Genomic DNA, 12,310 nt, shown 5'->3' on the forward strand with positions numbered 1-12,310 from the left:
CTCCAGGTGAGGGCTACAGATCACTCAAAATTACAACTGCTCTTCAGGGAGCAGAGATCAGTTCCTCTGGAGAAAACAGTGGACTCTGTCATTATACCCTGCTGAAGTCACCACAGCAAAATGACACTGTTTGCCCAAAGCCAGAGCACTCCCCCAGAGCCTCTTTCTAGATTCTGTTGTATTTATTTCCACAACGGGCTTTACTGCTAGTAGATATATATATATAGATATAGATATAGATATAGATAGATATAGATAGATAGATAGATAGATATAGATAGATATAGATATATTGTTATGCAACCCCTTTTTCGTTTCTATATTCCCTTTAAACCTTTACTTTGTTTTCTAAAATGAAAATGTACATATTGAAAGATTTCAGGCTGAGGCCTTTCTTGGGCCTCTTTTCTGGACTCCTCTTAACTGGGTGTACCAGGGATTGAACCTGGGACTTTCTAGTCCTTCCTACCATTTCACCTGCATAAAGACCAGAGTGATGCTGTCTAGACCACGTTGCAGGCAAGAAGGCTTGAGGCCCCTGAATAATGTTCTAATCCAGATTCCAAGGAATGAATGGTGTTTATGGGAAGGGCCAGAGGCAGGGTATGAAGCCCCTGATTTGCACGGAAAAGGTCCCCAAATTCATCCTCAGCATCTTTAGCTAAGAAGGATCTCAAAGAGGATGGCCTGGAAATGCGACTCTCTCCCTGAGAGCATTGGAGAGCCAGAGGCATTTGGAGTGCTCTGTGTGAGGCAGGATGGGCCACTGGTCTGAGACTGGCAGTTTCTTACCCTTATATCTTTTTGTTTCCAGAAGGACATTGGGGTTCCACACCTATCCTCATCTCCTGGCTCCAAGAAGACAGCCTGTTTCTCCCGGGCTTTGCAGAAGACCCTCAGTCAGCAGGTCAGTGCTTAGATGCTTCATGGGAGCCCCTCTGCCTGCAGGAAAACATGCATGATCATCAAGAAAAGACATGATGTAATCAAAGTATAGCTACAGATGGAATGATCAGAAGAAGCCAAAGAACATAGTGGCAAAGAGATGCAGCAGGCAACTTCTCCAGATGGATGCTTTGAGGCCAAAGGAGAAACAAATTAATTATGTTGTGTTACCTCTTACTTCTTCTGTGGATACTCAGCATTCTCTTACAGGAGGATGACCAAAGTTAGAAACAAACATGATAAAAAATTTTAAAAACCATTAATACTGTGCACTTATTCTCACAGACAGTATAGTTTGAGGATTAATTTGATTAGTTTGAGGGGGTTGTTGATTCGGTCCTCTCCCACGGCCTCCTCCATCCCTCACGCGCCCCATACATAGAGCGAAGACCCAGTGCGCAGTGGCCGGTTCCCCCCTCACTCTACCGCCATTCCCCTGGCCATTCACCTCTCATCCCCAGATCCAGCTGGTTGAACTGGCTCAGCCTCACACACCAGCTCCACTGCCCGCCTTGTACTGTTTAAAATGGCTGCGAGGCACAATGGGGCAGTGAGGAGAGGAGGACGGAAAAGCTGCAGAGCTAGAGTCGGGGCAGGGGGGCTGCCGAGGTGGGGTACAGGGCCATCCATGGCAGCAGTGGTCTGGCCATGGCACTCGGGGGGGGGGGGAAGGGGGCCAATGCAGGCCAGAGCACTTTCCCAGGCTCTCTTTCTAGAGCGCATTTCATTTCTATCTGCAATGGGCCTTATTACTAGTTCTCTATAGTACCAAATCTATTTTTTTCCTAATGAAAACGGTAGTATCTTACTTCCCATCACTTCATTAAACTCTTTTCGTTCCTGCAGGTTATGTTTTGGGGACCAAGACTGAGGAGGAACATTCAAGGATGTCACTTCTTGGACTAACAGAGGCAGAACAGTTGAGCAGTAAAAATGGAGAAAAGATGCTGGTGGGGAAGAGGACACAGAAGAAAGGAGAGCCATCCAGAGCCCTAGGAGATTGGAAACTGGAAAGTGAAGTCAAACCCTATAATGGAAAGAGGTGGAGGAAAGGTACAAACTGTGGGGATGATTTCAGTCTTCATGGACATCAAGGAATTCTCAGAGAAAAATGTTACAAATCTGTGGAATGTGGAAAGAGTTTCTGTCAGAGTTCACACCTCACTTCCCATCAAAGTATCCATACAGGAGAGAAACCATATCAGTGCTCAGAGTGTGGAAACAGTTTCCGTGAGAGTGGCACCCTCACTATCCATCAGAGAATACATACAGGAGAGAAACCATATCAGTGCTTAGAGTGTGGAAAGAGTTTCCGTGCGAGTGGCTCCCTCACTTCTCATAAAAGAATACATACAGGAGAGAAACCATATCAGTGCTCAGTATGTGGAAAGAGCTTCAGTCAGAGTGGCTCCCTCACTTCCCATCAAAGAATCCATACAGGAGAGAAACCATATCAGTGCTCAGGGTGTGGAAAGAGTTTTCATAAGAGCTCCATCCTCACTTCCCATCAAAGAATCCATACAGGAGAGAAACCATATCAGTGCTCAGAGTGTGGGGAGAGTTTCCATACCAGTTCTGCCCTCACTTCCCATCAAAGAATCCACACAGGAGAGAAGCCATATCAGTGCACAGAGTGTGGGAAGAGCTTCAGTCATGGTAGCTCCCTCACTTCCCATCAAAGAATCCATACAGGAGAGAAACCCTATCAGTGCTCAGAGTGTGGAAAGAGTTTTCGTAAGGATAGCTCCCTCACTTCCCATCAAAGAATCCATACAGGAGAGAAACCATATCAGTGCTCAGAGTGTGCAAAGAGGTTCAATAAGAGTAGTGCCCTCACTTACCACCAAAGAATCCACAGGGGAGAGAAGCCATATCAGTGCTCAGTGTGTGGAAAGAGTTTCCGTGAGAACTACATCCTCACTTCCCATCAAAGAATCCACACAACAGAGAATCCATATCAGTGCTCAGAGTGTGGAAAGAATTTCCATAACAGCTCCTCCCTCACTTCCCATCAAAGAATCCACACAACAGAGAATCCATATCAGTGCTCAGAGTGTGGAAAGAATTTCCATAACAGCTCCTCCCTCACTTCCCATCAAAGAATCCACACAACAGAGAATCCATATCAGTGCTCAGAGTGTGGAAAGAGTTTCCATAACAGTAATACCCTCACTTCCCATCAGAGAATCCATACAGGAGAGAAGCCATATCAGTGCTCAGTGTGTGGAAAGAGTTTCCGTGAGAACTACATCCTCACTTCCCATCAAAGAATCCACACAGGAGAGAAGCCATATCAGTGCTCAGAGTGTGGAAAGAGTTTCCATAACAGTAATAACCTCACTTCCCATCAGAGAATCCATACAGGAGAGAAGCCATATCAGTGCTCAGAGTGTGGAAAGAGTTTTCGTCAGCGTAGTACCCTCAATTCCCATCAAAGAATCCATACAGGAGAGAAACCATATCGGTGCTCAGAGTGTGGAAAGAGTTTCCGTGAGAGTGGCTCCCTTACTTCACATCAAAGAATCCATAGGGGAGAGAAACCTTATCAGTGCTCAGAGTGTAGAAAGAGCTTCAGTCGCAGGAGATCCCTCACTTACCATAAAAGAATCCATACAGGAGAGAAACCATATCAGTGCTCAGAGTGTGGAAAGAGTTTCCATCAGAGTAGCTCCCTCAGTTCACATCACCGGATTCATACAAGAAGAAACCATAACAGTTCTCAGAAGGTGGAAATACGTTCATTGAGAGTGGCCCCCTGACTTCCTATCAAGAAATCCATACAGGAGAGAAACCATACCAATGCTCAGTGTGTGAAAAGTGTTAATTTATCAGGGTAAGAAACCCATACAAACTGGCTTGATATGCGAATTAACCTCCTGGTTCGTAAAAGTTCATGGTTTGGTTTGTGGTTCAGCTACCAACCATGAACCGAACCCTCAAAATGTGATTCATGCCCATCACTAGCAGCTCGGTCTTTGGCAAGGCCTTCCTTTGAAACTGAGCCTTATTAAACACAGAAGCATCTATACAGGAATGAAAGTATATAAATGCTCAAAATGTGGGGGGAAACTGCCAGAGTTCATACCTTACCAGCCATCAAAGAATCCATATGGAAGACAAATCATGGGAATGCTCAGAATATGTAAAGAGTTTCAGATAGAATTCACTCCTCACCTCTCATCAACCAGTTCACAGTGATGAGATAACCCATGAATGCTCAGAATGTTGAAAACGTTTTCTCCAAAACAAAGCATCGTCGGAGTGGTCTGCATACCCCAAAATTTCCGAAACAGCTCCTAGAACCCCAGACCACTCTTGCTGCTCCAGGACACTCCGCTCAACTTCTCTGTGAAAGCTGGAGACATGAGGGCTATTTTGGGGTACCTCCAATCATCTTAAAAATGGTGCCCTGAGGTCTTCGTTGAGACCAGTTCGCTGAGGGGTCACTCAATACCCCCCCAAAAAAGCGCTGCTTGTCATGGTCTGCACCACAGGGTCGGTGTAGCCAAGTAATTGTGAAAACGCCTCCTGCCACCCCCAAACTGCTTCCACTGTCCCAGGACACTCCCCCAACCTCTCTGAGAAGGCTAAGGCACTCTAGAGTGTACCTCTGTACCATGGCCCATACTGCAGGACTGGTGTTTGGCATTTTCATTCATTATTTAGTTCATTATTTAATACATGATGATAGTAGGAACTAACCCTAGCAAACACAGTGGATTAAGCTCTTGAATAGTGGGCACTGAATAGGGTGAGATGTTCCCATGAGTTTCATCCAAATAGTTGTGCTGGCTTTGGAGGGGGGGTGGCGTTGCAGCAATGACAATGGCTACATGATCCCTGAGCTCCGCACCTTCCCCGCCACTAATACTCCCTAAATCGTACCTCATCGAAATAAAAGGTTTACCCATTTATGGAGAAAACTGGAGATAAACCTAAGAAGCAGAAAAAGGACATTGGGAAACTGGTGACGGACTATTTCCAATTAAATACAGCATGAACAGGCCAAGCTGCGCCTGAACAACTTGAAAATAAAATGGCGGATGGCAAGACAGAGCAGGGTAATGATGCAATGAAAATGGAGACTCAAAATATATTAACCGAAATGAACAAGATGGAATCTCAAATTATAGAGATGATGAAGCAGATGTTTGATCCAATTCAAGCACAATTAAATGAGATTAAGCAAGCTCTTCATGAAGTGGACCAGAAAGCTGAACATGCTACAACATTAGGCTTACAAGCAGAAACTGCAATTACAGCTTTGCAAAACGAAGAAGCATTAACTCACCAAAGTGTTCTAGCTCTGGAAATGGAGACAAGACAGTACAATTTAAAATTTAGAGGCTTCCCGGAGGGATCTGAAGATCCCAAAGAAGTTTAAATATTCCTTGTACCATTGATCACTACAACACCCCTATAATTCTAAAGGCATATTGTTTGGGACACTAGAGATACCTGGAGAGGTCCAAGGGACATTTTGGCTACGTTTCAGGATATGGGAATGAAAAACAGGATTTTAACGGAAGCTAGACTGAAGAAATATTTGCCATTTTTGGAAACTAAAATAGAGGTTTTTTAAGACTTACATCTGGACACCATCAAACTATGAAGAGCACTAAAGCCAATAACTTCACAACTACGTGATGCCAACATAAGATATCATTGGGTAGCAGCTGCTAAAATACAAGTATGGCATAAAGGTCCACTAATGAGTGCTACAGATCTGGAATCAGGACATTTGCTCCTTGAATCCTTAGATCTGCTTCAGCAATCAATGGAGAAGGACAAAAAACCATTTAAAAGAAAGCTGGAATTTAACCTGACTCCACACAAGGACAACAAAGTACCATCACGTCCTTTATTGTTTGTCAGACATTCAAAAATCTGCTCTAAGTTATATAATGACTGCGATGTGGTAAATCAAAAATATATGGAAATATGCTACTAGAATAGTATTTTATATTGAGAATAAGATTGTATAAATAGATAGTATTGGGGGTGGGGGAGGGTGGGACTAAGTAAATATCCACACCAGCTCCTCCTTAAGTTTTTGTTTATAAAAATATTATAGTTAATTAATAAGTGGTAACAGACCTTTGTTGTGCTAAGTAAGAATTTTTATTCTTACTGTCTTTCTCAAGATATTGGGAAAGTGTTACAGGGTGTTTCTAGTATAGTAATACTTATAGTAGGTATAGACAAGTATATTAGGGTATTTGGGAAAACGAGGGAGGGGTGTGGTTGTTTAGGGTACTTGGCTAGTTGTTTAGTTGATAGAGTTAGGCATAATCTGTGAAGGTAGTATATTGTAGTATTCGTTTTTGTTAGTAGCTAAGTGTAGATTAAATAGGTAAGGTTTGTAATTTTTTTTATATAAGAGCAATATTTAGTATTGTAGTTTTGCATTAGCTGTAGCTGTTGAATTGTTGTTACTATACTTAAGAAGGTATAACAATAAATATAAGCTAAGAATAGAGTTTATTTTTAAAAATAAAAGTCTGCCTTTTATTTTTGATTATATAATTTATATATTTATAGATACTTCTTATATATTAATACTTTAATAACCGATTATAACATGCTTATTATATCTAATTGTAGTTACATGTGACAGTTTTTAAAGATCTACCTTAAATCCTTAACATGACAAATACAATTACATGTATGACTTATAATGTCAGGGGATTGAATAACCTGGTGAAACGTAAATGTATATACACACAAATAACTAGAGAACATCCCAACATAGTATTTTTGTAAGAGATACATAACTCTCCTAAGTCTCCAATTCTCTTTAATGCTAAGAATTTCAAACATCAATTTCAATCATATGGTACTTCTAAAGCCAGAGATGTGGCCAGTTTGGTCTCAGCTAATACTAACTTTACACTTATAAAAATGCTTAAGGATCCATTAGGTAGATACCTGTTTGTTATGAGATGTATAAATAATATAGTCTTGACATTAGTTGCAATGTATGTCTCAAACACTGAACAAATTCCTTATATTAAAGACTAGGAGAAAGGCCCATTGCAGAAATAAATGAATGCAACGGGACCTAGAAGAGGGCCTGGGTGAGCGCAGCATCATGGAGCAGGCACCCCCCCCGGCAGCTGTGGGCAAGCACGATGCCCAGACCACCAGGGGAGGCTGTGTCACCTGTTTGTGAAGGTGGGGTTAGGCGCTAGGCAAGCTGCCCCTCCCTGCCCCAGCAGATGAAGGGGCGCTGTCATCTTCACCCCCCAGGGCCAGCAGTGGGTTGAGCAGCGGTTCTCCGTTGCTGCTGCTGCCGCCCTGGCTCCTGCTGCCGGGGTCAGGCTTTGGGGGGAGTCACGTGTAGCGATCTGGCCATGTCCCAATTACATAAAGTATACCTATTACGCACAAAGGCATGGTACCTATACACACATCGATTATCTCTTAATGTCACTATCTTTAGTAAATAAAGTTCAGTCTACACAAATTGGCGTACTGCAATTGATCTGACCACAATTGGATAAATTGTGAAATACTAATGAATACCGGGGGGGGGGGGAAATGGATTTTGAATAAGTCTTCATTACATAATCAAGCCTTGGCAATTGAAATAGAAATGTTTATTAAGAACTATTGTGTAAATACTACCACAAAAGATGTGTCGCCAGCTGTCATATGGGATACATTTTAACCAGTTTTAAGGGGATATCTGATATCTAAAGCTTCTTACCTAAAAAAGCAAAAACAATAAAAAGGGAACAATTAACAGTAGAAATAAATAAATTGGACACCAAACATAAACAAACAGGAAGCCCTAAAATATATAAAAATCTTTCAGCTTTAAGGCAAGTGTTAGATACCCTAGATATTACTCAAATACAATGAAATTTACTCTATTTAAAACAGAAATCATGACAAAATACAGCAAAGGCACTGAAATCTTTTACTAGGCAAATAAAACAGAAAAAAGAGTCAAGAATAATTACATCTATTAAAGATAAACAAGACAATTTGCAATTTGATATAAAGAGCATATCTCAATTTTTTTTAGGTTATTATGAACAATTTTGTGATTTAAAAGACATAAACCCAGATATAATAAATACTTATCTGGAGAATTATTATAATAATGTTAAACTATCTGCAGATCATAAAGTATAAATGGAAAATCTTTTTAGAGATGAAAAAGTACTACATGCTATTAAAAATTTGAAAATGAACAAAGACCCCGGGCCAGACTGTTTTCGTTCTGAGCTATACAAAAAAAATATATAAGGAACATTTACTTCAACCTTTAACTAAAGCTTGTAACTACATTATGCAATTTGGAATTCTACCACCTTCATGGACACAAGTGTCCATAATAGTAATACCAAAGCCTGGCAAGGATCCTGCTAATGTTACTTCTTATAGATCAATCTCTTTATTAAATAGTGACTTAAAAAAACATTCCTCTATAATAGCATCATGTTTAAGCTCATTTGTGACACAATATGTCCCTCAAGAGCAGGTAGGATTTATGTCAAAACGTGATCTAACTGATAGTACATATAAAGCTTTGAGCTTAATACCTTATTGCAAGATGAAACAACAAACAGCTGTTTGTGTTGCCTTAGATATTGACGGGTCATTTCGTGCGGGAGCGCACAGGAGCAGAGCTCCGGCAGTAAGGAGCCTAGGGGGTGGACACATGCAACAAGCCCCGCCCCCTGCTCCCAGCAGCCCTCAGTCAGAGCAAGAAGCAGCCAGGTCAATTACAGAGCCGCCCCCCCGGCCCGCCTTCAGGTACAAGCTCTCCCTCCTCTGTGAGGGCAGATCTGCACGTTCCCCCCCCCATAGCTAGCAATCCAAAACAGTCCAATGGCACCTTTAAGACCAAGTTTTATTCAGGTACAAGCTCTCCCTCCTCTGTGAGGGCAGATCTGCACGTTCCCCCCCCCAATAGCTAGCAACCCAAAACAGTCCAGTGGAGCCTGAGCGGTGGGTGTTGCCTTCTGACACACTTCTGGTGATGTCAGGGGGTGTAGCACATGCAAATAAGTGATGCTAATAAGTTATGCTAATGAGCTCCTGCACCTCTTTTTCCACGAAATGACCCCTGGATATTGAAAAGGCGTTTGATTCGGTGGATTTTATTTGAAACACGTTTTGCCTAATTTAGGATATGGAGACAATTTTATGTGCATAATTAATACAATTTATGATCAGCCTACAGCACAAATTAGAATTAATGGTAATATGTCTGAGCAATTTATTTTAAAATTTGGTACACATCAGGGATGTTTTTTATCCCCATTATTATTTGCTTTGGTGATGGAACCTCTGGCATCTAGAATTAGAGCACACACTACAATTTTTGGGGTACAGCTTTTAAGTAGGGAATACAAAATATCATTGCTGATAATATTCTTTTGTTTCTTACACAGCCTACAATTTCCCTAATAACACTTCAGCAAGCTTTACATGAATTTAGCACTACTTCAGGGTTGTGAATAAATATAACTAAATCGTACATTTCCCCCATAAATCTAGATAATAGAAGAACAGAATATCTTTAAGATTCTACTTCATATAAATAGGTAACAACTATTATGACATATTTAGGAGTTAAAATTCCATTAGAGATCAAAAATTTGCAAAAATCTAACGATGATGTTTTATTTGATGATCTTCAAAAACAGCTATGCCAGTGGCATAAATTGAAACTTGCATGGCATGATAGGCTTTTTGTTGTTGTTCAGTTGCACAGTCATGTCCGACTCTTTGCGACCCCATGGACAAGATCACGCCAGGCCCTCCTGTCTTCCGCCATCTTCTAAATATTATTAAAACTTATATACTACCAAAATTCATTTTTTTTTATTTAGGGCACTTCCAATAGTAATACCTAAAAAGCAAATAGATCACTGGAAAAAACTATTAAATTTTTGGGGGGCTTATAAACGTCACCGAATTAGTATGATAAGCACAGGGCGGCTTAGGTTTCCCTGATCTGAATAAATACTATCAAGCCATCCACTTATCTAATATCCTTAAAATGCTACATTACCACCAAAATATCAATTGGATCATAATCCAGCAATGTTATACTTACCCATATAATATTCCAGAAGTAATATGGCAAACTGCATCAGAATGTCCAAAAGAAATACAAGATAGCTTGATCCTCAAAACCTTTTTAGCTATCTAGGAAAATAAAAGAAATAATTTAATTCCAGGGATTTCAAAATTTCAAACTTTCTTCAATCAAAAATTTCTATTACCTCAAAATTTCCCAATCAATAAAAGATAAATGGAAAAAGGCAAATCTTATGACATTTGAAGACATTATCCATAAAATGCATTAATGAATAAATTACAACTGGAAGGAAAATTAGGTTCAGCCATATCATGGATGCAATTTTCACAATCAACACATTTTTGTACTCAAGATTCAAATATGTAATATAATTAAATGGAAAAAGGCAAATCTTATGACATTTGAAGACATTATCCATAAAATGCATTAATGAATAAATTACAACTGGAAGGAAAATTAGGTTCAGCCATATCATGGATGCAATTTTCACAATCAACACATTTTTGTACTCAAGATTCAAATATGTAATATAATTAAGAATCCTTTATCTGGCTTTGAGCAAATTTATGAACTAATGAGAACGCCCAGAAAACATATTATTGCTAAACTCTATTTGGTACTACTGTTGTCTGAAGGCAAAAATTTATTAACATATCAAACCAGGTGGCATGCTTTGTTGTTCATCTCCGTTTCAAAGCCGAAGAGCCAGCGCTGTCCGAAGACGTTTCCGTGGTCATGTGGCCGGCATGACTAAACACCAAGGCGCACAGAACACTGTTACCTTCCCACCGAAGTGGTACCTATTTATCTACTTGCAATTTCTTGCTTTCGAACTGCTAGGTTGGCAGGTGCTGGAACTAGAGATGGGAGCTCACTCCATCATGCGGCACCCGGGTCTCGAACTGCTGAAGTACTGACCTTCCACAGCCTGCAGTTCAGCGTCTTAACCACTTGAGCCACCGCAGCGAGAGCCATCTCACAGGAGCTCATAAATGTTTTATAAGATGCTCTTGATGCTCTGTCACAAGCATGTCACCATTCTCTCTCTAGCTGTCTAAGCTCCCGCTTTTTGAGCGGGGGCACAGATAACGTTGGGGAGCGATCTCGTCGATGGCTGCCGAGAGTTGGCTTTGCCAATCTTTGACAAGCTCCTCCAGCGAGCCGCTAGGGGGCATCAGATCCCGCAGGGCCATTTGGAACCACATAGGGTCCACTTGGCTCCACGGGTGAGCTAAAATACGCTCACCACCCAAACAGGATTGCGGTGACACATTCAGGCGGGCCTTCAGAACATGGTGGTCCAACCATGGAACAGCCGTGGCCATAATCCAGTCCATGTAACCCACGCCGTGAAGATCAGATCGAGCATGTGCCCTGTTTGGTGAGTGGGGGCCATAACATATTGGGAGAGTACTAGTGCCGCCATGGACATCACCAGATCCATTGCCTCCGTGGAGCTCACGTCATTGGCATGGACATTGAAGTCACCCAAGACTAACAGTCTAGGGTGCTCCAGTGCCCAGCCTGATATGGCCTCCAGCAGGGATGGCAGGCTGTTTGCCGGTGCATTGGGTGGTCGCTATACCAGTCAAACAGCCAAACTCTCCCTGGCTTCCCATACAAAGCCAGCACACTCTATGCCTGTGAGCTTCAGCGGGGGGAGTGCTCTGAAGGTGTAAGCTTCCCAAATGAACAGAGCCACTCCCCCCCTCCTTCCACCAGATTGAGGTGGGTAGCTGTGTCTGAAGCAACAGTTTGAGTCGAGTGGCACCTTTAAGACCCACACAGTTTAATTCTCCATTTATGTTTTCAGGTAAAACAATATGCCCTTGCCTATTATCTTTAAGATCATTTAGGGTTTTTTTGTTTTTCAACCCTGCATTTCTCCAGAGCCCAGAGTACCAGTCTTGCAGCTACGTTGCTTCAACCCTGGTATGCTGGCTGTGTATGGGCAGAGAACTGAAGGAGGATTTAGGGCTGCCAGCCGGGTCCTCCCTGGCCACCAGGAAGGGATGGGGGGGGGGTAGGGTTGCCAGATGGGAAACTGCTGGAGATTTGGGGATGGATCCTGGGGAGGACCGGGACCTCATTGGGGTACAGTGCCACAGAGTCCACCCTCCAGAACATCCATTTTCTCCGCTGATCTCCATAGTCTGGAGATAGCAGTAATTCCAGGGGATCCCCAGGTCTGCTAACCGAAACCGGAGATCTTGGCTGTCTCTGAGCAGGGAATTAGCAGAGAACTCCCAGAACATCCTGGCATTATTCCTGGGGGGGGGGGGGGGGAGGCGTTCTATAAAAACAACA

General features: G+C 42.0%; 1 pseudogene; it reads left to right on the forward strand.

Annotated features, from left to right (window-relative positions):
* Positions 1-12,310, forward strand: part of LOC107122598 — a 112,221-nt pseudogene that overhangs the window by 7,092 nt on the left and 92,819 nt on the right.

The sequence above is a fragment of the Gekko japonicus genome, unplaced genomic scaffold (assembly GCF_001447785.1).
Source record: "Gekko japonicus isolate JY-2015 unplaced genomic scaffold, Gekko_japonicus_V1.1 scaffold1563, whole genome shotgun sequence".
Lineage (NCBI taxonomy): Eukaryota > Metazoa > Chordata > Lepidosauria > Squamata > Gekkonidae > Gekko > Gekko japonicus.